The sequence below is a fragment of the Phacochoerus africanus genome, chromosome 10 (assembly GCF_016906955.1).
Source record: "Phacochoerus africanus isolate WHEZ1 chromosome 10, ROS_Pafr_v1, whole genome shotgun sequence".
Classification (NCBI taxonomy): domain Eukaryota; kingdom Metazoa; phylum Chordata; class Mammalia; order Artiodactyla; family Suidae; genus Phacochoerus; species Phacochoerus africanus.
Genome location: NC_062553.1, coordinates 47,166,696 through 47,191,296, shown reverse-complemented (window position 1 = coordinate 47,191,296; position 24,601 = coordinate 47,166,696). Strand labels below are relative to the sequence as shown.

Below are 24,601 nucleotides of genomic sequence, written 5' to 3'. Positions count from 1 at the left end.
TGCTCAGTGGGTTAAGGGTCTGGTGTTGCCATGAACTGTGGTTTAAGTCACAGAGGCAGCTCAGATCCCACATTACTGAGGCTGTGGTACAGGCCAGCAGCTGTAGTTCCCATTTGACCCCTAGCCTAGCCTATGAACCATATGCCATGGGCGCAGCCCTAAAAAGCCAAAAAAAAAAAAAGGATACAAATGAATTTCTTTGCAGAACAGAAACATTAACAGATTTTGAAAACAAACTTAAGGTGGGGGACCCCCCCCCAAACCAAAGGGGACAAGTGGAGAGGTTGGAGGGATGGACTAGTTGTTTGGGATTGGCGTATGCACACTGTGGTGTACGGAATGACTGGCCAATGGGGACTCGCTGTGTAGCACAAGAGAACCCTACCCAGTATTCTGCGATAATCTATGTGGGAAAAGAATATGAAAGAGGATGGTTGTGTACACATGTATAACTGAGTCACCATGTTGTAGAGCAAAAATTAACACAACATTGTAAATCCACTGTACTTCAATAAAACTTTAAAAAATGAAAACAACAACAACAACAAAAAGAATACCCCAGGATACTTGGGTTGGTCTACCAATGATGATTATCCAGTACTGGTCTGCTTGTATCTGAGGCCAGAAGAAGGAAAGCAGGTCATTTATATCTGCCAACACCTAAATCCAATGATTAATCTGTCACCAAACCTACATGGTAGCTGCTCCTTTGATCTCACTCTGGGGACCAAGATGGCCAATGCCCAGCCTTGGCCTTTAGGTCTCTGGGCTCTCATGCTGGTTTTATCTCTCTCAACAAGTACAAAGGCTGTAACTCTCCTATGGCTGCCCCCAAAGAGGATGGCTTTATTCACTGAGTGTTCAAAACAGCTTGATTCCAAACAGTGAACATGGAGGGTTTCATTTCATGCTGTGAATAAATTTTTGGAATACAGAAAATAATTAGAATACTTAAGACTGCCAACAATCAGAACTACTCAGGCTGCTTACTCTTTCAAGGTTTAGTTTTCTCCTCAGTAGAGTATGGACAGTAGACCAGGTAATTTCTAGCACTACTTTTATCCCAGATTCTATGAATAGTTTTCCGGGGTTATGCTCTGTTATTTTCGATTTTATGAAAGGTTGTTTTCCTGAGTGTGATATCTTTAGGCCTATCAAGTCTAATTTTCCTTGAACCCTATACCACTAAGTGTGTTATTTATTTTCTTATGGTTGCTTCTAGTTAGTTATTGCTCATCGACAGAAAGGAAGCATATGTCATTAAACAGTTGTCATAATACTGCTGTTACTCCAACATTAAACGACTGGAAAAAATTCAGAAAGGAACTTAGAGGATAAAGGCAGAAAAGAAGAGCAGGAAGATCTGATCATGGGGTACCAGTTATATAGAATAATATGGTAGTTGAGGGGCACTTTCTAGCATTTTTCAAGCTCTTTTAGGTAATTTTGAAAATGACTCCATAACCACAGAGTTCAGAATCATACTTGAGCAGATTTTTCTTTTTGTAGGAACTAAAATGCAGAATGTTTAAGGTTGTTGGTAACACACTGCAGATATGAGCTATCAAAACCCCATCTCTTAAAAAAAAATCTCTTGACCAAAAGCTAAACAGGTTAAGGAAGATGAAATTTAAAAAAATACTCATGGACTCATCAATGATTACTTTCTAAGAATATTTTGGGCAGAAACAAGGACATCCTGGGTTTAAATTCTCTAATAAATGAAGCAGAAAACACACACAATAGAGCTTCAATATTTGGAGACGTGTTTAGGGCTGGGACTTTCTGGTTTGGGGTTAGACACTGTTCTAGCATACTTTCTCTGTCAGAGGACTGGTAGGCAGTATTTTTTTTTTGTACCACTTAATAGAGGGAAAACATATATATTACTTTTTTTCTATTACCCACATAGAAGTACCCAGAGTCTGAAAACATATATATTACTTTTTTCTAAGTCCTACGTAGACTTATAACCACCAGATGAAAACATGGGACTGTGAAATTAGCCTATACCAGTCATAGATGTCTATACATTTCCAGGCTCAGACTCAAAAGAAATTAAGTCAGTGCTCCAATAAACAAGACATCATTAAAGTAAGTGCAATGGTGAATCCTCTGTAACTCAGAAGGTGAGTTCCCTAAAACCCTTTTGGAAAGAGTGGAAGAATAAAGACATAGTGGACATAGGATTAACAGGACCAAATTAAGATGGATACTATGAAAAGACTTCCAGATATTTTTAAGTTCATAAAAATGAAATGGTACAAAAGTATATTAAATAAAGCCACAATGGCATTTTACACATATAAATCAGGGATCGTGCTACTGTGCAATTAAGGCTTTTAATAAAAGTCTTGTTATAAGATTTTGAGGATGTCTTCCCCCCATTTCAGTGAGATTGTTGCAAATTTCTTTTGTTACTGATAATATGGATGGTGAGAGACACTATTTTAGTGTCTAGTCCTCCTTGCAAGTATAGAATGCCATGGTAATTTTAGAACATGGATTTCCTCCTTCTCCCTGCATTCCTGGCTTCATCATAATCTTAGAGACAAAGTGAATGGGGGGCTCAGATGCTTCAAGTAATGTATTTCACCTGCACGGTGGTGAATCCCCAGTCCTATGGACAATACACACACACAGCAATCATGTTGTCTCCATCTTTTGTTCTTCATGCCAAACATCACAGATCCATGTTCTCTACCATGCTGTGGGGCCCTCCCTTCAAACGGAATGGTGCAGGCAAGCCTGGGATCCAACCTCAGTGTCCAGGATTGTTTGCATATTGTGGGTTTTGCTAATTGTCTTCCAAAAATAGTGTTTGGCCACTAATGCAGCTGCAAGAAGTATAACCCCAATTCTCATATTTTATTGAAAGAAATACATTCAAAAGAATATGCATGCGTGATAGACTACCACATGAGAAGTTGCAGTTGAGAAGGGCTTCCTGCAGAATGAAAAGTAATAGTGGAGTTCCCATCATGGCTCAGTGGTAACAAACCCAACTAGGATCCATGAGGACATGGGTTCAATCCCTGGCCTCATTCAGTGGTTTAAGGAAATGGCATTGCCATGAGCTGTGGTATAGGTCACAGATGCACCTTGGATCTGGTGTTGCTTTGGCTTTGGTGTAAGCCAGAAGCTAAACCTCTGATTCGACCTCTAGCCTGAGAACTTCCATATGCTGCAGGTGTGGCCCTAAAAAGACCAAAAAAAAAAAAAGTAATAGTATCTTATATATAGGAGTTTGTGTCTGGTAATCCCAAACTCCTAATCTATCCTTTCCCTCCCCCTTTCCCAAACTACTATATATAAAATAGATAACCAACAAGGTCTTAACTGTACAGCTTGGGTAACTATATTCAACATCTTGTAAAAGGAAAAAAAATATGAAGAAGAATACACACACCCATACATGCACACACACACACAAAACTGAATCACTTTGCTGTACACTGTAACACAATATCATAAATTAATTATACTTCAATAAAAAATAAAAGGAAGTTCCCAGTGTGGTTCAGTGGGTACAAATGCAAATAGTAGCCATGATGATTCAGGTTTGATCCCTGGCCTTACTCAGTGGGTTAAGGATCCGGTGTTGCCATGAGCTATGGTGTAAGTCACAGACATAGCTTGGATCCCATGTGGCTGTGGCTGTGGCAGAGCTGGCAAATGCAGCTCTGCCTCATCATAATCCTAGAGACAAAGTAAATAGGGGGCTCAGATGCTTCAAGTAATGTATTTCATCTGCAGTAGTGAATCCCCAGTCCTATGGACAATACACACTCACAGGAATTTCCTAGCCCAGGAATTTCCTTATGCCACATCTCAGGCCCTTAAAAAAAATTATAGCATCTTTATTCCTTTTGGAGTTTCCCAGCTATAGAATCTTATGACCTAATTCCTTGCCTACTCTCCCCTCAATTCACTGAGCAACTGATTCTTTATCTCACAAGTTTCTCCAACATCCTGGAAGTAGCCATTGTTAATTTTTGCAGCCACCAACCTCAGATTCACTAAATCTTTAATGCCATATGAACCCATGTCCAATTCCCTTCCACCTTCCGCCCTCATGACTTGGTCCTAGAATTTTTCAGCTGGAATGTCTGTAATTCTGAACTCTAAAAAATAATAATTAAGGCGGTATTTTTTTAATTTTATTTTTATTTTATGTTGGGAGTATAGCTAATTTACAATGTTATGTTAGTTTAAGGTGTACAGCACAGTGATTCAGTTATACATATACATGTATGCATTCTTTTTTCATATTCTTTATCCATATAGGTTATTACAGAATACTGAATAGAGTTTTATATATAGTAATTTGTATCTGCTAGTGCCAAACTCCTATTTATCTGCCCCCTGCATCCATTTTGGTAAACATAAGTTTGTTTCCTTTTTTTTTTAAATTTCCCCAATATAATTTTTTTTTCTACTGTACCGCATGGTGACCCAGTTACACATACATGTACACATTCAATTTTCTCAAATTATCATGCTCCATCATAAGTGACTAGACATAGTTCCTAGTGCTACACAGCAGGATCTCATTGCTAATCCATTCCAAAGGCAATAGTTTGTATCTATTAACCCCAATCTCCCAAACCACCCCCACTCCCTCCCCCTCCCCCCTGGCAACCACAAGTATATTCTCTAAGTCCATAGTTTTCTTTTCTGTGGAAAGGTTCATTTGTGCCTTATATTAGATTCCAGATATGTGATATCATATGGTATTTATCTTTCTCTTTCTGAATTACTTCACTCAGGATGATAGACTCTAGTTGCTGCAAATGACATTATTTTGTTCTTTTTTATGGCTGAGTAGTATTCCATTCTGAATATATATACACCACATCTTCCTAATCCATTCATCTGTCGATGGACATTTAAGAATATAGAAATTATTTCAAGTACCTTCTCTGACCACAATGGCATGAAACTAGAAATCAACCACAGGGAAAGGAAATGAGAAAAAAACCTAATACATGGAGACTAAACAACATGCTACTAAAAAGCCAATGGGTCAATGAGGAAATCAAGAAGGAAATTAAAAAATATCTCAAGACAAATGATAATGAAGACATATCCAATCAAAATCTATGGGATGTTGCAAAAGCAGTGCTCAGAGGGAAATTCATAGCAATACAGGCCTTCCTCAAAAAAGATGAAAAATCTCAAGTTGACAACTTAACCCAACACCTAAATGATTAGAAGAACAAAAAAACCTAAAGTCAGCAGAAGGAAGGAAATCATAAAGATCAAAGAGGAAATCAATAAAATAGACATTCAAAAAACAATAGACAAAATCCATCAAACCAAGAGCTGGTTCTTTGAAAAGGTAAACAAAATTGACAAACCTCTGGCTAGACTCACCAAGAAAAGGAGAGAAAAACCCCAAATAAACAAAATCAGAAATGAAAAAGGAGAAGTCACAACAGATACTACAGAAATACAAAAAACCATGAGAGAATACTATGAACAATTGTATGCCAACAAATTTGACAACCTGGAAGAAATGGACAACTTTCTAGAGACTTACAGCCTGCCAAAACTGAATCAAAAAGAAATAGATCAACTGAACAGACCAATCACTAGAAATGAAATTGAATATGTCATAAAAACACTCTTTACAAATAAAAGTCCAGGACCAGATGGCTTCACAGGTGAATTCCACCAAACATACAAAGAGGAACTTATACCCATCCTCCTTGAACTTTTTTCAAAAGGTTGAAGAGGGAACACTCCCAAACATTCTATGATGCCATGCCACCATCACCCTAATTCCAAAACCAGACAAAGATACCACCAAAAAACAAAACTATTGGCCAATATTTTTGATGAATATAGACGCAAAAATTCTCAACAAAATTTTAGCCATCCGAATTCAACAACATACACCACAACCAGGTGAGATTCATCCCAGGTGCACAAGGATGGTTCAACATACACAAATCAATCAACATCATACACCACATTAACAAAAGAAAAATTTGTTTTCTATGTCTGTAAATCTGTCTCTGTTTTGTAAATAAATTCATTTGTACCATATTTTAGAATCCACATATAAGTGATATTACATAACATTTGTCTTTCTCTGACTTTACTTCACTTAGTATGATCATCTCTGGGTCCATCCATGATGTTGCAAATGGCATTTTTCATTTTTTAATGACTAATATTCCATTGTATACACAGAATATTTTTTATCCATTCACCTGTTAATAGACATTTAGGTTGGGAAGTAGGTTTTTGGGGTTTTTTTGCCTTTTTAGGGCTGCACCCACAGCATATGGAAGTTCCCAGACTAGGAGTTGAATTGGAGCTGTAGCTACTGGCCTACACCATAGCCACAGCAATGCAGGATCCAAGCCACATCTGTGACCTACACCACAGATCACAGCAATGCAGATCCTTAACCTTTGAATGAGGCCAGAGATCAAACCCATGTCCTCATGGATACTAGTTGGGTTCATTACCACTGAGCCACAATGGGAAGGCAGGTTTTTTTTTTAACTACTTTTTCTTTTTATGGCTACACCTGCAGCATATGGAAGTTCCCAGACTAGGGGTCGAATTGGAGCTGCAGTTGACGGCCTACACCACAGCCACAGCCACACCATATCCAAGCCGCATCTGTGACCTATATTATAGTTTGTGGGAACACTGGATCCTTAACTCACTGAGCAAGGCCAGGCACTAGAACCACATTCCCATGGACACTATATTGGGTTCCCATACTGAGCCACTATGGGAACTCCAGAAATAGTTTTAAGTATGAAAATGGTTTTTAAATCTTTTAGAAATATATTACAACTTTTACAGATGAAATGATATTATATCAGATATTTACTTTAAAATATTCTATAGGGAGGGATTGATTTTGCAGGAGATATAAAGATTGGCGAATAGTTGATAACTGTCTCATTTACTGATGAGTCTCATTTACTGTCTCATTTACTGATGAGTACGAGAACACAATAAAGGAATCCTCCTATTTTTTAAAATATGTCTGGAGTTTTCCATTATAAAAAATGTTTTTAAGATATCTCAACCCTGTCCTGTCATTTCTCTCACTAAATCCATTTATTGGGGCTTCCAAGCCCTTTACCTTTCCTCTAATCTACCGACTCTATCTGAACTTTCCTTTCCTACTTTTCATTCCAGTCACATTGTCACTGTCTTTTCCTCTCTTACACTCTGAGCTCTGAGCCACTGGAGCAAAAACTGCACAGGATTTAATAGAAAGTATTTACTGATTATCTACAGTCTTCTGGGCTGGAGGTGGAATGTAGAGGAGACTGGTAATATTCCCATCTATTGGAGCTTATGTTCTGGTGGGGGAAAAAAGCAGATAGTAAGAAGCAATTAATAAGCATGCAAGAAAATATTAAGAGTTATAAAAATTTGAAAGAAAGCCAATCGAGCAGATGTGATAGGGAGTATTTCCAGATGCTGTTTTAGGCAGATCTTTCTAAGGAAAGGACGTTTCGAGCTGGAACCTGAATTCCAAGATGACATCAGCCAGGAGAAGGTCCAGGAAAGACACTGCAGGGAAAGGATATAGCTAGTGCCCAGTCTTAAGGCAAGAATAAACATGGTACACTGGAAGCCAGTGATGAGAGCTAGTGGCCAGAAAACTACAAATACTGATTCACGACCTTCAGCCTAAGGACCCCAAGCCTCCTTGACAATCAAGCTTCTTTTCCCTGTTCCCTCAGAGTGTATTGAAAATCTGTTATCTTCTCTTTACGGCCCCACCCTCTAAAGCTTTCTGCTCTTAATAAATGACCTCAGCACAACTTTAGAGAGAATACCACCTTTCATTTTGGAAACTCCTCAACTTATAAAATTATCACCACTATATCTAAACCCACTCTTCTTTGGGGAGAAGAGTCAGAAATCTTCTTGCTCAGATTGAAATTCAGCTGGTGTCCTGGATTTGTGACTTTCCTCTGCCTTTTGCTTTTTCAGGGATCTTTTCTCTCTCTCGGAATATTCTTTTTAGACTTTCTACCAATTCTTTTAGCATCCACATAAACATGCAGATGCAGATCCATTCCTAGGCTTTCAGAGGCTCTGTTTTCCTTGGCGGTATTCCTCATACCTGTCCCTTGTTCCTGCTTTAGTTCTGCACTTCCCAGCCCAAGCTTTTAAAAAAATAGACCATTTCTTAGGACAGTTTTAGGTTCACAGCAAAATTGACTGGGAAGTAGAGAAATTTTCCTGCTCCCACACACATATAGCCTCACCCATTATGGCATCTTCACCAGATTGTAACATAATCAATGAAATTAAATGGACACATAATTATCACCCAGAGTCCAGAGTTCACTCTTGGTGTTGCATATTGGATGGGTTTGGACACATGTATAAAGAAATGTATCCACCATTATAGTATCATACAGAGTGTTTCCACTGCCCTAAACATCCTCTGTTCTCTGTCAATTCATTTCTTTCTCCCTTCAAACCTCTGAGAATGAATGAGCTATTCCCACAGTTTTGCCTTTTCCAGAATGTCACACAGTTGGAATCATACAGTGTGTAGCAATTTTCAGACGGACTTCTTTCACCTAGTAATACATGCATAAGTTTCCTTCATGTCTTTTCATGGCTCGATAGCTCATTTTTTAAAGCTGAATAATATTCCACTGTCAGGATGGACCACAGTTTATTGATCCATTCACCTCCTGAAGGACATTTTGGTGGCTTCCAAGTTTTGATAATTATGCAAAGCTACTATAGACATCTTCGTGCAAGATTTTGTGTGTAAAAAATTTTCTAACTCTTTTGGGTAAATACCAAGGAATATTATTGCTGAATTGTACGATGAAAGTATGTGTAGTTTTACAAGAAACTTTCAAATTGTCTTCTGAGGGAGCTGTGTCAGTTTGCATTCCCACCCATATTGAATGAGAGTTCCTGCTGCTCCATAACTCCCCCACTCCCACCCCAGCATTTGATGTTGTCAGTGTACCATATTTTGGCCATTCAAATGGATGTGTAGTGGCACCTCATTGCTGTTTTAATTTGCATTTCCCTGGTGATGTAGGATGCATAGCATCTTTTTGTATGCATATTTGCCACCTATCTTTCTTTCTTTAGTGAGACAAATATCTAAAGGTATTTGGCCCATTTTCAAATTGGTTTTTTTTCTGATTGTGTGGTGTTAAGCCTTCTTTTGATATTTTGGATAATTGTCTTTTATCAGATGTGTCTTTAAAAAATATTTTCTCCCAGTCTGTGGTTTCTGTCTTTTCATTTTCTTGACAGAGTCTTGGGCAGAGCAGAAAATTTAAATTTTAATGAAGCCTGTTTTCTCAATTCTTTCTTTGTTGAGCACCTGCCTCTCTTTTTGAAGGCATGTTTTTCTCTCTCTGGGTTGCTTGCCTTTCCTGACTTCCTTAGATCAGTGTAAGGTGGAGCAAGCCCTACCACTCTACTGAAATCATTCTGACAACTGACAAAGCTTAACAATGATGTCCTCTCTCCATCTGTCAAGTCCAATGGTCCTTGGCAGTGTTTTCTTCCTTTGCATTTCTGCTTCATTCTACAAGACTGGCCATCATTTCTGAGACTCTTTCTTCCTCTGGTTGATACAACGACCCTTTGGTGGCTGTTTCTTACTTTGTCTCTTCTTCCCTGGTGTCCTTCACAGACTATCTTTCCTTTGTCAACCCAGGATATTGGCATCCCCTCCTCTTCTTGGGTCACTTTATATTCTCTCATTATTTGATTTGATCCATGCCCATCATTGTAGTTATCAACTATTTATCAAAAACTCAAAAATACATGACCCCAGGAGTTCTTGTGATGGAACTAACAGGAACTGGGTTAAGAATCTGACATAGGAGTTCCTGTTGTGTCTCAGTGGAAATGAACCTGACTAGTAGCCATGAAGATGGAAGGTTCAATCCCTGGTCTTGCTCAGTGGGTTAGGATCTGGTGTTTCCGTGAGCTGTGGTATAGGTCTCAGATGCGGCTCAGATCCAGTGTTGCTGTGGCTGTGGTGTAGGCTGACAGCTGCAGCTCTGATTTAACCCGTAGCCTGGGACTTTCCATATGCCTCAGGTTCAACCCTAAAAAAAGAAAACAAAACAAAACATATGTGACTGTAGGCCAGAAACCTCCACAGAGTTCCAGCTTGTTACAACTAAATGCCTAAGAAATATTATAATAAGAATTTCACCTCCGAATGAATGTGTGCAAAGCAGAACTCATGTCCAGTGTACACCTGTCTTCCTCTTTCATTCTCCATCCCTAAGGATCACTCCCCACCCCTGGATTATTCATCCAAACTAGACTCTTGGTAATTAGTATTTCTGAATTAATCTTTCTATCCTTCACTACCAATAATATCCCACTACTATGCTCATTTCTTTTCTATCCTACCCATAATTTCCACTATTGAGTGAAAATTTTCAAAGATCTGATAACATTCATTCCTACTTCAAATATATCAATAGTTCCTCATCATTTTCAGGATAAAATCCAAACTTCTGAACAGGATTCAAAGCTCTAATGACCTGACCCTTGCCTACCTCCCAGGCTGGTTCTTCCTATCACCCAACATTGCAATTCCTATTCCCCTGCATTGCAATTTTAATGTGCTACACTTGTAGTTCCTTCATTATGTCTTGTGCTCGCTACTTCAGAGTGCCTGGGACATGGTAGGAGCATTGTAAATATTCATTGATGAATAAATATTGGTATCCCATCAAAAAATACACTTTATCTCTTCCCTAGCTGGCAAGTCCCTACCACCACCTTCAAAACTTGCTTTAAGGTTCATTTCTTTGAGAAAGCCTTTTTTTTTCCCCCACTGCCTGTTCCTTCTTTCCTACTTAGAACTATGCCCCCTCCTTCCTCCAAAATTATGCCCTTGCCCTCATTCCTGGAACCTTTGAATGTGTTCCCTGATGTGGTGAAAGTGACTTTGAAGATGAGATTAAGGCTGCAGGCCCTGAGATGGGGGGATTATCCTGGACTATCTGGGTGAGTCCCATCTCATCATGAGCCCTTCAAAGAAAAGGATCTTTCTTGACTGTGGTGAGAATGAGACAGAGGATGGACGCGTCAGAGAGAAGTTACACTTCCATCATCTTTGAAGATGGAGAAAAGAACCACGGACGAAGAAGGGGGATTGGAGCTGGGAAAGCCAGGGAAGTAGATCCCCCTCTAGAACTTCCAGAAAGGAGCACAGCCCTGCCAATCCCTGGATTTTAGCCTGATTATACCTGGGATGAACATTTAAACTACAGAACTGGGAGATAACACATTTGTAATTTTTAAGCCATGGAGTTTGTAATAATTTGTTGCAGATACTTTGAGGTAGTCAAATATCAGAGTCTCTCTAGGAGTTCCCATTGTGGCACAATGGTTAATGAATCTGACTAGGAACCATGAGGTTGCGGGTTCAATCCCTGGCTTTGCTCAGTGGGTTAAGGATTCGGCGTTGCCGTGAGCTGTGGCATAGACTGCAGACTTGGCTTGGATCCCGCATTGCTGTGGCTCTAGTGTAGGCTGGTGGCTACAGCTCCGATTCGACCCCTAGCCTGGGAACCTCCATATGCCGTGGGCGCAGCCCTAGAAAAGGCAAAAAAAAAAATCAGAGTCTCTCTACTTTTTTTTTTTTTTGGAAGGGGGCTGTGCCCCTGGCATAGGGAAGTTCCTGGACCAGGGATTGAACCCAGGCCACAGCAGTGATCCAAGCCACAGCTGTGACAATGCTGGACCTGTAACCTGCTGTACCACCAGGGAACTCCTTCCCTTCATTTAAGACCCAAAATCAAGGGAACAAACCCTGAAGTAAATGAAGAAAATGGGTACTTCGTTCTTGCACATAAAATAGATAGAAATTAAACATAAAATAAGCATTGAATATAGATAAATACTTACCTTACTTTCAGTCTGCTCATCAAAATTTTCTTGCAGTGGCACTTTGCTCTTTCACTTAAATAGCTATGGACTTTTCTTCCAGAACATACCAGTGATATAAATTCACTGACTCATTGTTTCAGTAGAATCATGTAAGAAACAATGTATATTCAAATTACTAACCCTAACCCTGTTTTGTCATGTTTGTCATGTTTTTTTAGATTCCATATATAAATGAAGTCATATAGTATTTCTCTTATCTCTGTCTGGCTTATTTCACTTGGCATCATACCCTCAGGCCCATTCATGTTGTCCCAAATGGCAAGATTTCATACTTTCCCATGGCTCACTAACCTTACTCACATTCTTCTTTATCCATTATCTGTTGATGGACACTTAGGTTGCTTCCATGTCTTGGTTATTGTAAATAGTTCTGCTATGAACATAAGGGTGCCTGTATCTTTTCAAATGAGAGTTTTTGTTTTCTTCGGAAAAATACCCAGAGGTGGGATAGCTGGATCACATGGTAGATTTATTTTTAGTTTTTTGAGAAACCTTGATACTATTCTCCATAGTGGTTGCACCCATTTACACTCCCACCAACAGTTCATGAGGGTGATTTTGATAGTTTTGGAATCAAACTGCTATTCTAGCACACATCAAGTGGTAATCACCCTAACAGCTAACTGAAATACAGATTGCTGGGTCCTGCTACAGTTTCTGATTCAGTCTGTTTGGGGTGGGCCTAAGGATGGATGTTTCTAACAGGTGGCCAGGTGATGCTGCTGGTCACATTTTGAGAAGCACTGCTCCAGGACGAGGATCAGAAATCTTTCTTGGTAACAGCAAGGTGGCAACTGTTTTAGGCTTTGTGGGTCACTTGGTTTGGTTACAACTCCTCAACTCTGCTATTGTCTGGTGGGAATGGGGAATAGCACAGACGGTGTGTAATTGAATGGGCCCTTGGGTCAGACAGATCTGGTCTTTGGACCATGGGTTTGCCAGCTCCTGTTTTAGGGGTTAGGACCTAGGAATCTTCTCAGACAATAGTTCTTAACCTTGTGTGTACTATGTTAAAATCCCCTGGTGAGATTTTAATAATCTAGATCTCCCAGATAATGTAACTGGTATCACAGATATTAAGGAATGGCCAGGAGTCTGAGGTTTTAAATTTCCTCATAATTTCTGATAAACAGCCAGGCTTGGGAATTACTGGTTTGAAATTTTGGCTAAGCCTGATATCTGATTCTGGCTTGTTCTCCGACCTTGGCCTTATCCATGACCCTGACGCCCTTTGGAAAAGACTGAATATAAACCATGTTAGGCAGACAGGTTGTAAAAAGTCATAAAAACAGCATGAAGCATCAAAGACCAAGAACTCTTAAGATGAGCTTAATTGATAAATAATACGTAGCTCATGAACAAAGAGATAAATCATGAAAACAGAGTGAGTCTTGGTAGTTTGGGGTCAGTCCAGCTGACACCTATTTTCTCAGGGTAGAATTATTATAGTCAGTTCTCCAATGGTCATCTTACTTATTCATACAGTATATCAAATAGGTCAGAAGCAAAGGAAACTAGTTTTGGGAGAGGCATCACGCTTGGAACAATGAAGATCTAGGAAGCAAGATCATTCTAATCATTCACGGGTCCCTTGGTAAATCAGTCTATTATCTTCTCCTGGTAGAAAAAAAGATTGTGTGTGCATGTGTGTGTGTGTGTGTGTGCACACGCGCACGCATACACGCACACGCGCATGTGTACTTGTGGCTTATAATACTTTGTTTCCCAGTGCCTGGAAATGTTAATGGTGGATATTTCCTTTTACCTGTTTGCTTGGTGCTAACAGTCGCTTTACTGAGGCATAGTAAGTAGAAGCCTGGATGTTGCCGAGTCAGGGTTTCCTTTCGAGATTCTGCAGGCTCCTGAGATGTAGTGAGCATCCTCCAGAAGAAGATGATTCTCTGTGTGCTTGTGTGTGTGGTATAACACTAGTCTGGCCCTTTTATTTATTTTACTTTATTTTATTTTATTTTATTTTATTTTATTTTATTTTATTTTATTTTATTTTATTTTATTTTATTTTATTTTACTGCTTTTTAGGGCCACACTTGTGGCATATGGAGGTTTCCAGGCTAGGGTCAAAACGGAGCTACAGCTGCCAGCCTACACCACAGCCACAGCAATGTGGAAGCTGAGCAATGTCCATGAGCTATATCACAGCTCATGGCAATGCCAGATCCCCGACCCACTGAGCGAGGCCAGGGATCAAACCAGCATCCTCATGGATACTAGTTGTATTCATTTCCACAGCTCCACAACGGGAACTCCAGTCTAGCACTATTAATAGAAATTTCTGTAATGATGGAAACTTACTATATTTGCACTGTCCAGTGCAGTAGCTACTGGCCATAAACACTTGAAATATGGCTAGTTACGACACTTGAAATATGGCTAGTTTGGACACTTGAAATATGGCTAGTGTGAAATATGGCTAAATTTTTCATTTAATTGTTTAACAGCCATACAGGAGAAGTACTTATTGTATTGGGCACTGTAGCTTTCATCAATTTGAGCACAAATTTTTGGCATACCACCTTCCCATTGCTCCTATTTGAGAAAGAGCCCCTCGGGTTCAATGTCAGTAGGGATATGCTTGGGAATCAAGTGCTTCTAAACCTGGGGTTAGGAGACCATATGCCTTGGCAGAGTTATGCATATCTTATTTTAGTGCCAATTGCAAAGAAAAGTAAGAATTAATATGGCGCCCCACCAACCACATGGTTATTAGGTAGGAAAAAGGTGACAAACACCATTCTGGATGTACTAGTTACCTTGTTTTTTGGAGGGATAGTTAACTAGTTGACATGATGTGACATCAGATGACATGAGCTGACCTAGAATAAAAATCTCAAAGATGAGGGAAAACTAGATGTGAAGATTCAAGGACCCAGAACCAAACTTTCATTTGTTGAACCCAGAATTTCTCAAAAAAAACTGACTCCAGAAGTACTCTCTGCATGAGCCTGTGCACATAGCAACCACAGATATAGTGCTTTATGGACACATTCTGGGAAAGGCTGCTCTCTAAAATGATTGCTGGCTGCTCCTCCTGTAAATCATATTTTCCATCACTCCCTTACTGGATTTTTCTGCTATTTTCTTCCTTGCCTTCCTCCTTTCTGTAGCTGGGACTACGTCAAGGGCATCCTGGGGCCCTGGTGAGAGGGATTGTGCCATAGGATTGGAGCCAATGCTCGCACTGTTGCTGACCTGGGTTCTGAGACACTTTAATCAATAGAAATTGATAAGAGGCCAGAGGAGGAATTCAGGGAAGGCTTTATTGGAACTGATGTTGCAGCAGGAGGGAGTGAAAACAAGTAATAGTTGCCCTTGCTCATCCCTTGAAGGGGTAGAAACCTGGTTCTTTAAATGGGGTGAGGGTAGTGGGTCAGGGGTCAGGTTGGAGGGTGGCCTGGGTGGTCTGCCCAGCCCCTAAGAGGTGCTGTGTTCAGCAGTCATGTGCAGGACTCTGCTTTTGCTCAGAAGTGGCATTTGGGTTTGGGATCTGTTTGTATCTTGTTCATAATTTGCTCCACCTGGGCATACACACAGTTATGTTTAGTCCCTTATAGTTTTTTGTATTCTGTTCCTGGAAAAAATGTTTGTCCAGGTACAAGCACTGCAGCAAAGGGTCCTGGATCCCAGCCTATCTCAATACCACTTACTTTTGCCTTTAGTATCTTTTTGAAACCTGTCTGATATAGTCGAGACCCACTTGGTGATGGACAGATGCTGGGCACATCCAGTGTGATGGCTTAGTGAGTTATGTAGCACCTGGTTCGTGATGGACAACTCAGGAGACTTGGTATCTTAATAGAGGTTGTTTTTTAAAGTACAAGGACTTCTAATGTTAGTTCATTTAACTTAAAAACTAAACAGAAAAAGAGCGAGTGATGCATTTAAAATATGCAATACCAGAAATGTCTGCAAAGTCAATTTCTCTATTTGTAATTGTTTTATTATTTCATAGCATAGTTAACTAAATGGAGAATAGTTTGTCACATCCAGCTTTTTTATTAATATCAAGTATATCTTCCCATTGGTCTGTGTACTTAGATTATCTTCATACATGCAGAGTGGTTTCATTCTTACTCTTGCTCAGCCAAGCAAGATAAAGGACTGTAATTACAGAGAAAAAATATCCTTTTTAGAGTCAAAATGTTCCCTGCAAATTTTTTTTCTTCAGAAAATAGAAACAACTAGAAAGTAAGCCAAATTTACTTCTACATTTGTCAAATTATTTATAAAAAATTTCAAAGGCCATGCTGGGCTAAACAAATGTGAGAATGAATTGGATTTCTTGTTAAAATATTACAGGTTACAACTAAAACAAATATATTAAGATTTATTGAATTGGAGGAAATTTTAATACAAATAAAATTTGTTTTTTGTTTAGTTAAAGCTAAGATTTTAACAGAGTACTTACATAGTTTTCTATCTCATTATACTTATTGCCAGAACTGCAGAACAGTTTAGGCAATTGCTTTTTCTTATTTACTTTTTTTTTTTTTTGCTTTTGCTTTTTGCTTTTTAGAGTCATTCTTGTGGCACATGGCAGTTCCCAGGCTAGGGGTTGAATCAGAGCTGTAGCTGCCAGCCTACACCAGAGCTACAGCGATGCGGGATCTGAGTCGTGTCTGCAAACTATACCACAGCTCAGGCAACACCAGATCATTAACCCACTGAGGGACGCCAGGGATTGAACGCTAAACCTTATGGTTACTAGTCAGATTGTTTCTGCTGTGCCACAACGGGAACTCCACTATTTTTTTTTTAATCTGAGCACTGGTATCTCAAACAGAGACATTCCTAGGTAAAGCCAGCAGGAACAGAATTCCAGTTCTACCTATATGCAGAATATCCAGATGTCTTTATTTTTAAAACTTGTCATTTATTTACTTTGTTTCTTACCTATTCTTAAGTTGTTAATATAATGGTTTAGAATTCATGCTTAGTTGTCATAAGACTCAGAAGATTTTGGATTGTTCTATGACAAGACACCATATTTTTATTCACCATCAATCAAAGCTAGACAATTCTATGATTTAGAATTTTTCTGAAAATTTGATCTAAACTCACTGTGTCTACATTATTTTAAGGGAATTTGAATCATATAAGTTGACAACCAAGTAACGAAATAATGAAATCTCTCTTACGCAAAATGTCAATTAGTGTATATTATATGCAGCACATAAAAAGAGAATAATTTCAAGGCTGGTCTGGCACGAGACTTGCAAACTGTGTTTGCCTAACTACCGCGTGGTGGCGCCACTTCAGCTGATTAAATAGAAATGTCTATCTTTAGGTCGATGTCTTGGGAACCTAATTATTGTTTATGGAATGAGGGCTTGTTTGAGGACTATGTTGACTGCCTTGCTGTTATTTTACCAAGCACTGTTACCATTATATAGAATTTTTTAGATCACACAGAAAGGTATTCAACTGTTATTTAAGTGGTGTCCTTCCAGTGCTGAAAAACAAGCTTTAAAATCAACCTTAGAAAGAAAGAAGTGATAGCATGCTATGAAGAATTCTTCATAATTGTCATATTACATTACGTATATCTTTGGAAAACTATAGAAAATATCAGAGGTAATATTTCAAAAAATTAAAGCAAGACATTAAAGCAGAAAAAAAGCACAATTGTTATAAATTATTCATTTTAGGTAGATAGATCCCTCCCCTCATCAATTTCTCAGTTTGGGAAAACTAGGCGAGGATTTTCTCTTTTTTTGCTTTCTCTCTCTCTTTTTTCTTTTTTTAGGGCAGAACCCGTGGCAAATGGAATATGGAAATTCCCAGGCTAGGGGTTGAATCAGAGCTGTAGTTGCCAGCCTACACCACAGTCACAGCAACATGGATTCTGAGACTTGTCTGTGACCTACATCACAGCTCATGGCAGTGCTGGATCCTTAACCCACTAAGCAAGGCCAGGGATTGAATCCTCTTCCTCAAGGATACTAGTTGGGCTCATTACCACCGATCCACAAGGGGAACTCCTAGGCTTGAATTTTAAAAGTTTTGAAATATGCCAAATCTTCAGCAGAGTGTGTTGCTTGTATGAAAGATTACTTTCCCAATACCAAAAGAGTTTTATGTTTGTATTTAAAAGTTAAAAAGTTACTTTAAAGGTGGAAATTTGGATAGAGAGAGGAGAAGAGAATGAGGATGGTTTGAGCAGACTAGTGTTCACTAGCTTTCTGCCTTCACAATATCCTGTTTATTTTTCCATTTCTAATATCTGATCTGATGAAAAAAAGTTGATTCAGAGAATGGGTTAGTGGACAAGAAGAGAGAGCAAGTAAAGACTGGAAATAAAAGAACTACCAGCCTAGAGTGCCTTTGCATCCAGGAGACACATAGAAGATCTTAAAGAAACTAGTAAGATAGATTCCTCTACATTCTCTTTCATCTTGTTAACTCTTCTATGCTAAGCCCCTGTTATCCCACAATCATATTTCTTCAATCAGCTAGGCCTCTATTTAACAAGATTTAAAATGCCAAGCCCTCTACATATGCTATTATTGATGTGTTTCTTCATAGACATTTTAGCTATTAAAGATGATAGGCATTTTTTTCTCCAATATATTCCAGACCATATTCATTAGTGGTTGACACCTAGGTCTTGTCTGACTGCTATAACATTTTCAAAATATATGCCTAAGGGCGCCAACAAATCCTAGAGATAAGTAATAAATATGACAATTTTACTTCCTGAACTAATAACATATCCTATGAATGACAAAAAAGTATTGAAATAAAATATGGCTCACATGTTGGATACCCTTGGAGAGGTGATTTAATTGAATTTTGTGTAGTAGGGGGGCTTCTTGGAGACATTTTCTAGACTCAGCTCTCATTTCGTATTAGTACACTGCTTTGTTTGGATTCCCCCAAAAGGTGAACTTTTGGGGGGAACCCAAACTAATGAAGTGGGAAGGAGGGAGAAAGAAGAAAAGCCAAAAACTATGCGCAATGCACAGGCTACTGCTGTGTGCAGTTGAGGTTCAGCCTTGTAGGGTTCACTTTGAGAAATGCTACAGAACACCCCTGGGCCCATCCCTCTGAAGGACAGGAAGGGTGGAGCATTTATGCAACTCTTACCCCTTATTGTTTGAAGATGGCCTTTGTGGTATTAACTCTTCAGCCCTCCAGTAATTCCTGGTCCTATACGGTCAAAAAACAACTTCAAGCTTAGAAGAGAGACAGACCCTTGAAATGAGAAGTTAATTTCCCAGGTTCTATGGACCTCAGCTTTAGGATCACTCAGGTGGGCTGAGGGAAAGGGGTGAGGCATCAACATCACATGTTACATACATAATGCCACCACATACATAAAGCTAGTTGAGTCCCAAAATTGTCAAAACCTTACTGATGAGTGGAAGTCCTTCAAATACACATTACCAGAAATAGTCTCATCAATTCCTTGCATAGATTTCCTTTGAGATGGACTGTTTCCTTACCAGCTTTGCCTCAGGGCATATATAATGATTTCCCATGACATTTCTCAACATTTTCTAAGTATTTTGGTCTTGGAATTCCTCCTCAGGAGAAGAGCTTCCAAAATGCATGCAACATTGGGTCCTAAAAATATAAAGAAGCAAGAAATTTTGCTGCCATAAAATCAATAGAGTGAATTTGTAAAGGGTCTTTAAAAGAAAAGATAGATGACAGATGAATTTTACAAAGCCAACAACTCCTTTAGACAAGCATGTAATACATAAAAGTAGAGCTGGCAGAAAGTGTTTATTTTTAATATCTAGATTACTAAAGATTGATTTAATCTTTATTTTATGTCATACAAATTTAACAAATAAAAATGTGCATTAAGGAAGAGCAGAACATAGCAGTGAAAGGAAAGTTCATATCTTTACTATTTTAAATCTTTAACAGCAAAGGCTTTTCTTGAGTTTTATTTGCTTAATGGAAAAACAATGTTTATGAAATTTCCTGGCTATTTGGAGTTATTTATTATAGATAATAAAACAAATTGACCCTCTAGATGTTGTTCTGTGTTTATGTTCTTTTCCATTGAAATAGAAAAAAAAGTCAATTATTGGCTATACTATTGTGGTATAAGGAATAATCAATTGAGATAGTCAAAATACAGTCTCTTACATTTATTCCATTTCTATAGCAGGGCATGGACACAACCTGTAACACAAGCCTGGATTTCCCTCTTCCCAGCAGTGCATCACTGCTGAAACTGTTACTTAGTCAAATGTCTTGCCTCTGTTCTTTTCTGTTACTATTCACATATGTATGAGTAATTGATTATCCATATCATTGCTAGATTAAATTCCTTACCTGTTCTTAATTACATTATCATCAAATTTAAGAAGATGACTACTACATCAAGCCCTACATGATCTATAAGATTTTACCCAAACTTTTGACATCTTTAGGATTTTTTAGGTATAGGATCACCTCAAACTGCAAAGTGACCATTCTTCCTTTCCAATTTGGATTCCTTTTATTGTTCTGCTTTGATTGCTGTGGCAAGCATTTCCAGTTCTATGTTGAGTTAAAGTGGTGAGAGTGAGAATTCTTGTTTTCTTCCTGTATTTAGAGGAGATGCCTTCAGCTTTTCACTGTTGATTATGATGTTGGCTGTGGGTTTGTCATATATTGCTTACATTAAGTTGAGGTATGTTCCCTCTATACACACTTTGTTGAGAGTTTTTATCTGGCAATTCTCTTCTCAGACTTTTCACATCCCAGGCTTATGTTTTCCTCTCTTTGCCTTTTATCATTTTGCTTCTAAATCTAAAGGGTGCATTTTCTTTTTTTCCTCTAGGTTTCAGACTAAGTTTTGTTCTTTTATTGACATCTTCTGATAGCAGCCCACACAGATTTCTCCTCATTTAACTCTCTTCTTATTTACTGTGTACTGTGTATACTCTATGAGAAGTACCTTGTACTCTTCCAATTTGCAAAAACATTCAGGACAATGATCCTCAAATTTAAATGTGCATGACACTCACTCAGGGAGCTTGATAAGAATGCTGATTCTAGAGTCCCCTCAGATACTTCTGTCTAAAGCACTTGTGGCCTGAGAAATACTGTTTTAGTTTTTATAACATGTAAAACTATGGTTGGCTCATTCTTTTTAAGATAAATAAAATATCCTGTTACCATCGCAACCCTTCTGAGATGGTTGATTTTTTGATAAAGACCTACCTTGACCCCTGCTGCAAATAACTAAGCCTTGACCCTGAGATGGTTTTTGGTTTTGAAATGTCAGAGACACTGCTGATTGGAAGTGAAAACCACTGGTTGCCAAATAAATTAGATGCTTCTTTGGATTATAGAAAATAATAATCATTTTAAAGTCCATCCATCCAATGCCAAATAGCTTTCAACAGATTCATTGAAAAGTTTCTTCTTTTCTCTAATAGGTTATCATTATCTCTGGATGGCAAATATTCCAGCCCTGGTGGTGGTGGGGGGGGAGGAATTCTTGTTAGTCCAAGATTCCATTTCATAAAAATAGCCCTCCAGAGAGATAGCTAAAACTAGCTGAAGGAAAACAACAGAATTTAAGGGCAAAACCTTTAAAATTCAGAGAACAAGAAGACAGTACAATTCTATAAAATTGGGCTGATTTTCCACTTAATAGAACTTCTGCTCTCCAAAAGACACTGTTAAAAGAACAAAAAATGAGCCCAAACCGGGGGAAATATTTGCAATACACATATCTAATAAAGTACCTCTACCTGGTATACATTAAAACATGGTCAACACTTCACAATAAGAAAATAAGTACTCCAGACATTTGCCGGTGCAGCCCGAGCTGTTCACAACAAAAAGTGCAACAGGCACAGGGACGCTGGGCTGCCTGGCCAGCCTGCACTGTGGCATGCCCCACAGCTCAGGGGGAAGTCTTACAAACCGAACTTGACCTCACACCTGCCCGCCGTCTCCCTCATTGCCTCTGGGAGTGTCCACTCTTCTTCCACCAGTATGGTGATGTCTTCACAATACTGCCAGTGGCTGAGTGACTATGGGCCACTGTCTCTAGGCTACACCCAGGTAAGCAGGAATAGTCAGGTGCCCCACTGCAAGTTTGCTGAGCTGCTGGCCATCATCCAAGAGCTGGGGAAAGAGATCAGACTCATCTATGCAGGCAGCAAGAGAACGATGGAGAGACAAAAATGAGGCATCATCCTCCCTAGAGGATTGGTGTGGGGAGTGGTGGGCTGAAACCAAACGGAATGCCAGGTCCTAGGTGCCTTGTGAGCCTGGAAGGTTTTCCATCTCCTTCCAGAGAAGTCACAATTCATCTCCCCCATTCAGATGCAACTTTGTTTTCAAAATTGTAACAGTTTGGTTTCTCTTCCCCAGTGTCCCTCCCTTGGTTCCCTAGGCTCTGAACCTACCCTCTTTAAGACTGAGGAAAGACTTTGCAGTTGACTAGGATTTACATTTTAAATAGTTAGGAACTCTCCAGGTGTTTTTGTTTTTTAAAGCATTGATTCAAAAGATGCATGTAAAAGTTCCCTATCTTACAGCAAACTAGTTTGCCTCCAAGATACCAGTGTCTCCCTCTCCTCTTTTGAAGCTGTGTTACCCAGATTGTTGTTTGTTCCTTTTCATAAGCTGATAAAATCAAAACTTTTTTTTTTTTAGCTCTTAGGTAGCTGCTCCCCTTGTTTGCCATTCAGAGTAGATTCTGCCTAATTTAAGTTCTTTTTTCCTTAAACATTTGCATGACCATTAGTGCTTTGAAGTCAATTTTTAAAAATGGACAAGTTATAAATACAGCAGAAAGAGCAGCCTCCCAAACCAAAACTTACAGAGATCCCTGAAATTATTCCTAAGACTGTATGTAGATTTCAGTTCTGCCTTTCCTGGAAGTTTATCCAAACATCTGGAAGAAAATGAAAGAATTTGCATCTTTGTATTTCTACTTGATGTAATAAAGTTTATTTTCTTTAAAAAGAAAGAAAGGAAGAAAGAAAGAAGGAAAGAAAGAAAGAAAGAAAGAAAGAAAGAAAGAAAGAAAGAAAGAAGGAAAGAAAGAAAGAAAGAAAATAAGCATTCCAAAAGAAATAGTCAAAAAATTTAATAGACATTTCATCAAAGACTTATGAATGGCAAGTAGGATATAAAAAGGTGTTCATCACCATGTAAATTAAAATCCACTTTTGTATACTAGTATAAATCCACTACGATTGCTATAAATTAAAAAGGCAGCCCATATTATTTGTTGGCAGGGATGTGGAACTCATAAATTCCTGGTGGGAATGGAAAATAGTACAACCATGTAGGAGGACAGTTTAGCAAAATGTTAAATATGAACCTACCTTGTAACCCAGCCATTCCACACCTATGTATTTATGCAAATGTCATGAAAGCGTGTGCTCATACAAATATTTGTACATAAACAGTCATAGCAGCTTTATTTGTAACACCCAGATACTGGGAGCAGCCCAAATGTTCATCACTAGGAGAATAAATACATTGTGGTATATCCATACAATAGAATAATACCCAGCATTCAATATCATATCCATAGCATGGCTTATCATATGGTTCTGTTTATATAAAATTTAGTAATGCCTGAGGATAGAGGAAGGGCCATGGCAGTGGAACAGGAAGGCGGGATTACCAGGGGGACACCAGGAAACTTTTTTTTGTGTGTTTGTGTTATTTTATTTATTTATTTATTTTTATTTTCCCACTGTACAGCAAGGGGGTCAGGTTATCCTTACATGTATACATTACAATTACATTTCTTCCCCCACCCTTTCTTCTGTTGCAACATGAGTATCTAGACAAAGTTCTCAATGCTATTCAGCAGGATCTCCTTGTAAATCTATTCTAAGTTATGTCTGATAAGCCCAAGCTCCCGATCCCTCCCATCAGGCAGCCACAAGTCTCTTCTCCAAGTCCATGATTTTCTTTGCTAAGGAGATGTTCATTTGTGATGGATATTAGATTCCAGTTATAAGTGATATCATATGGTATTTGTCTTTGTCTTTCTGGCTCATTTCACTCAGTATGAGATTCTCTAGCTCCATCCATGTTGCTGCAAATGGCATTATGTCATTCTTTTTTATGGCTGAGTAGTATTCCATTGTGTATATATACCACCTCTTCCGAATCCAATCATCTGTCGATGGACATGTGGGTTGTTTCCATGTCTTGGCTATTGTGAATAGTGCTGCAATGAACATGCGGGTGCATGTGTCTCTTTTAAGTAGAGTTTTGTCCGGATAGATGCCCAAGAGTGGGATTGCAGGGTCATATGGTAGTTCTACGTATAGATTTCTAAGGTATGTCCAAACTGTTCTCCATAATGGCTGTACCAGTTTACATTCCCACCAACGGTGCAGGAGGGTTCCCTTTTCTCCACACCCCCACCAGCACTTGTTATTTGTGGATTTATGAATGATGGCCATTCTGACTGGTGTGAGGTGGTATCTCATGGTAGTTTTGATTTGCATTTCTCTTATAACCAGCGATGTTGAGCATTTTTTCATATGCTTGTTGGCCTTCTGTATATCTTCTTTGGAGAAATGTCTATTCAGGTCTTTTGCCCATTTTTCCATTGATTGATTGGTTTTTTTGCTGTTGGGTTGTATAAGTTGTTTATATATTCTAGAGATTAAGCCCTTGTCGGTTGCATCATTTGAAACTGTTTTCTCCCATTCTGTAA

General features: G+C 38.8%; 1 pseudogene; it reads left to right on the top strand.

Annotated features, from left to right (window-relative positions):
- The first annotated feature begins 12,628 nt into the window (after positions 1-12,628).
- On the top strand, positions 12,629-22,168 carry LOC125137410 (cyclin-dependent kinase 2-associated protein 1-like; annotated as a pseudogene).
- The last annotated feature ends 2,433 nt before the right edge of the window (positions 22,169-24,601 follow it).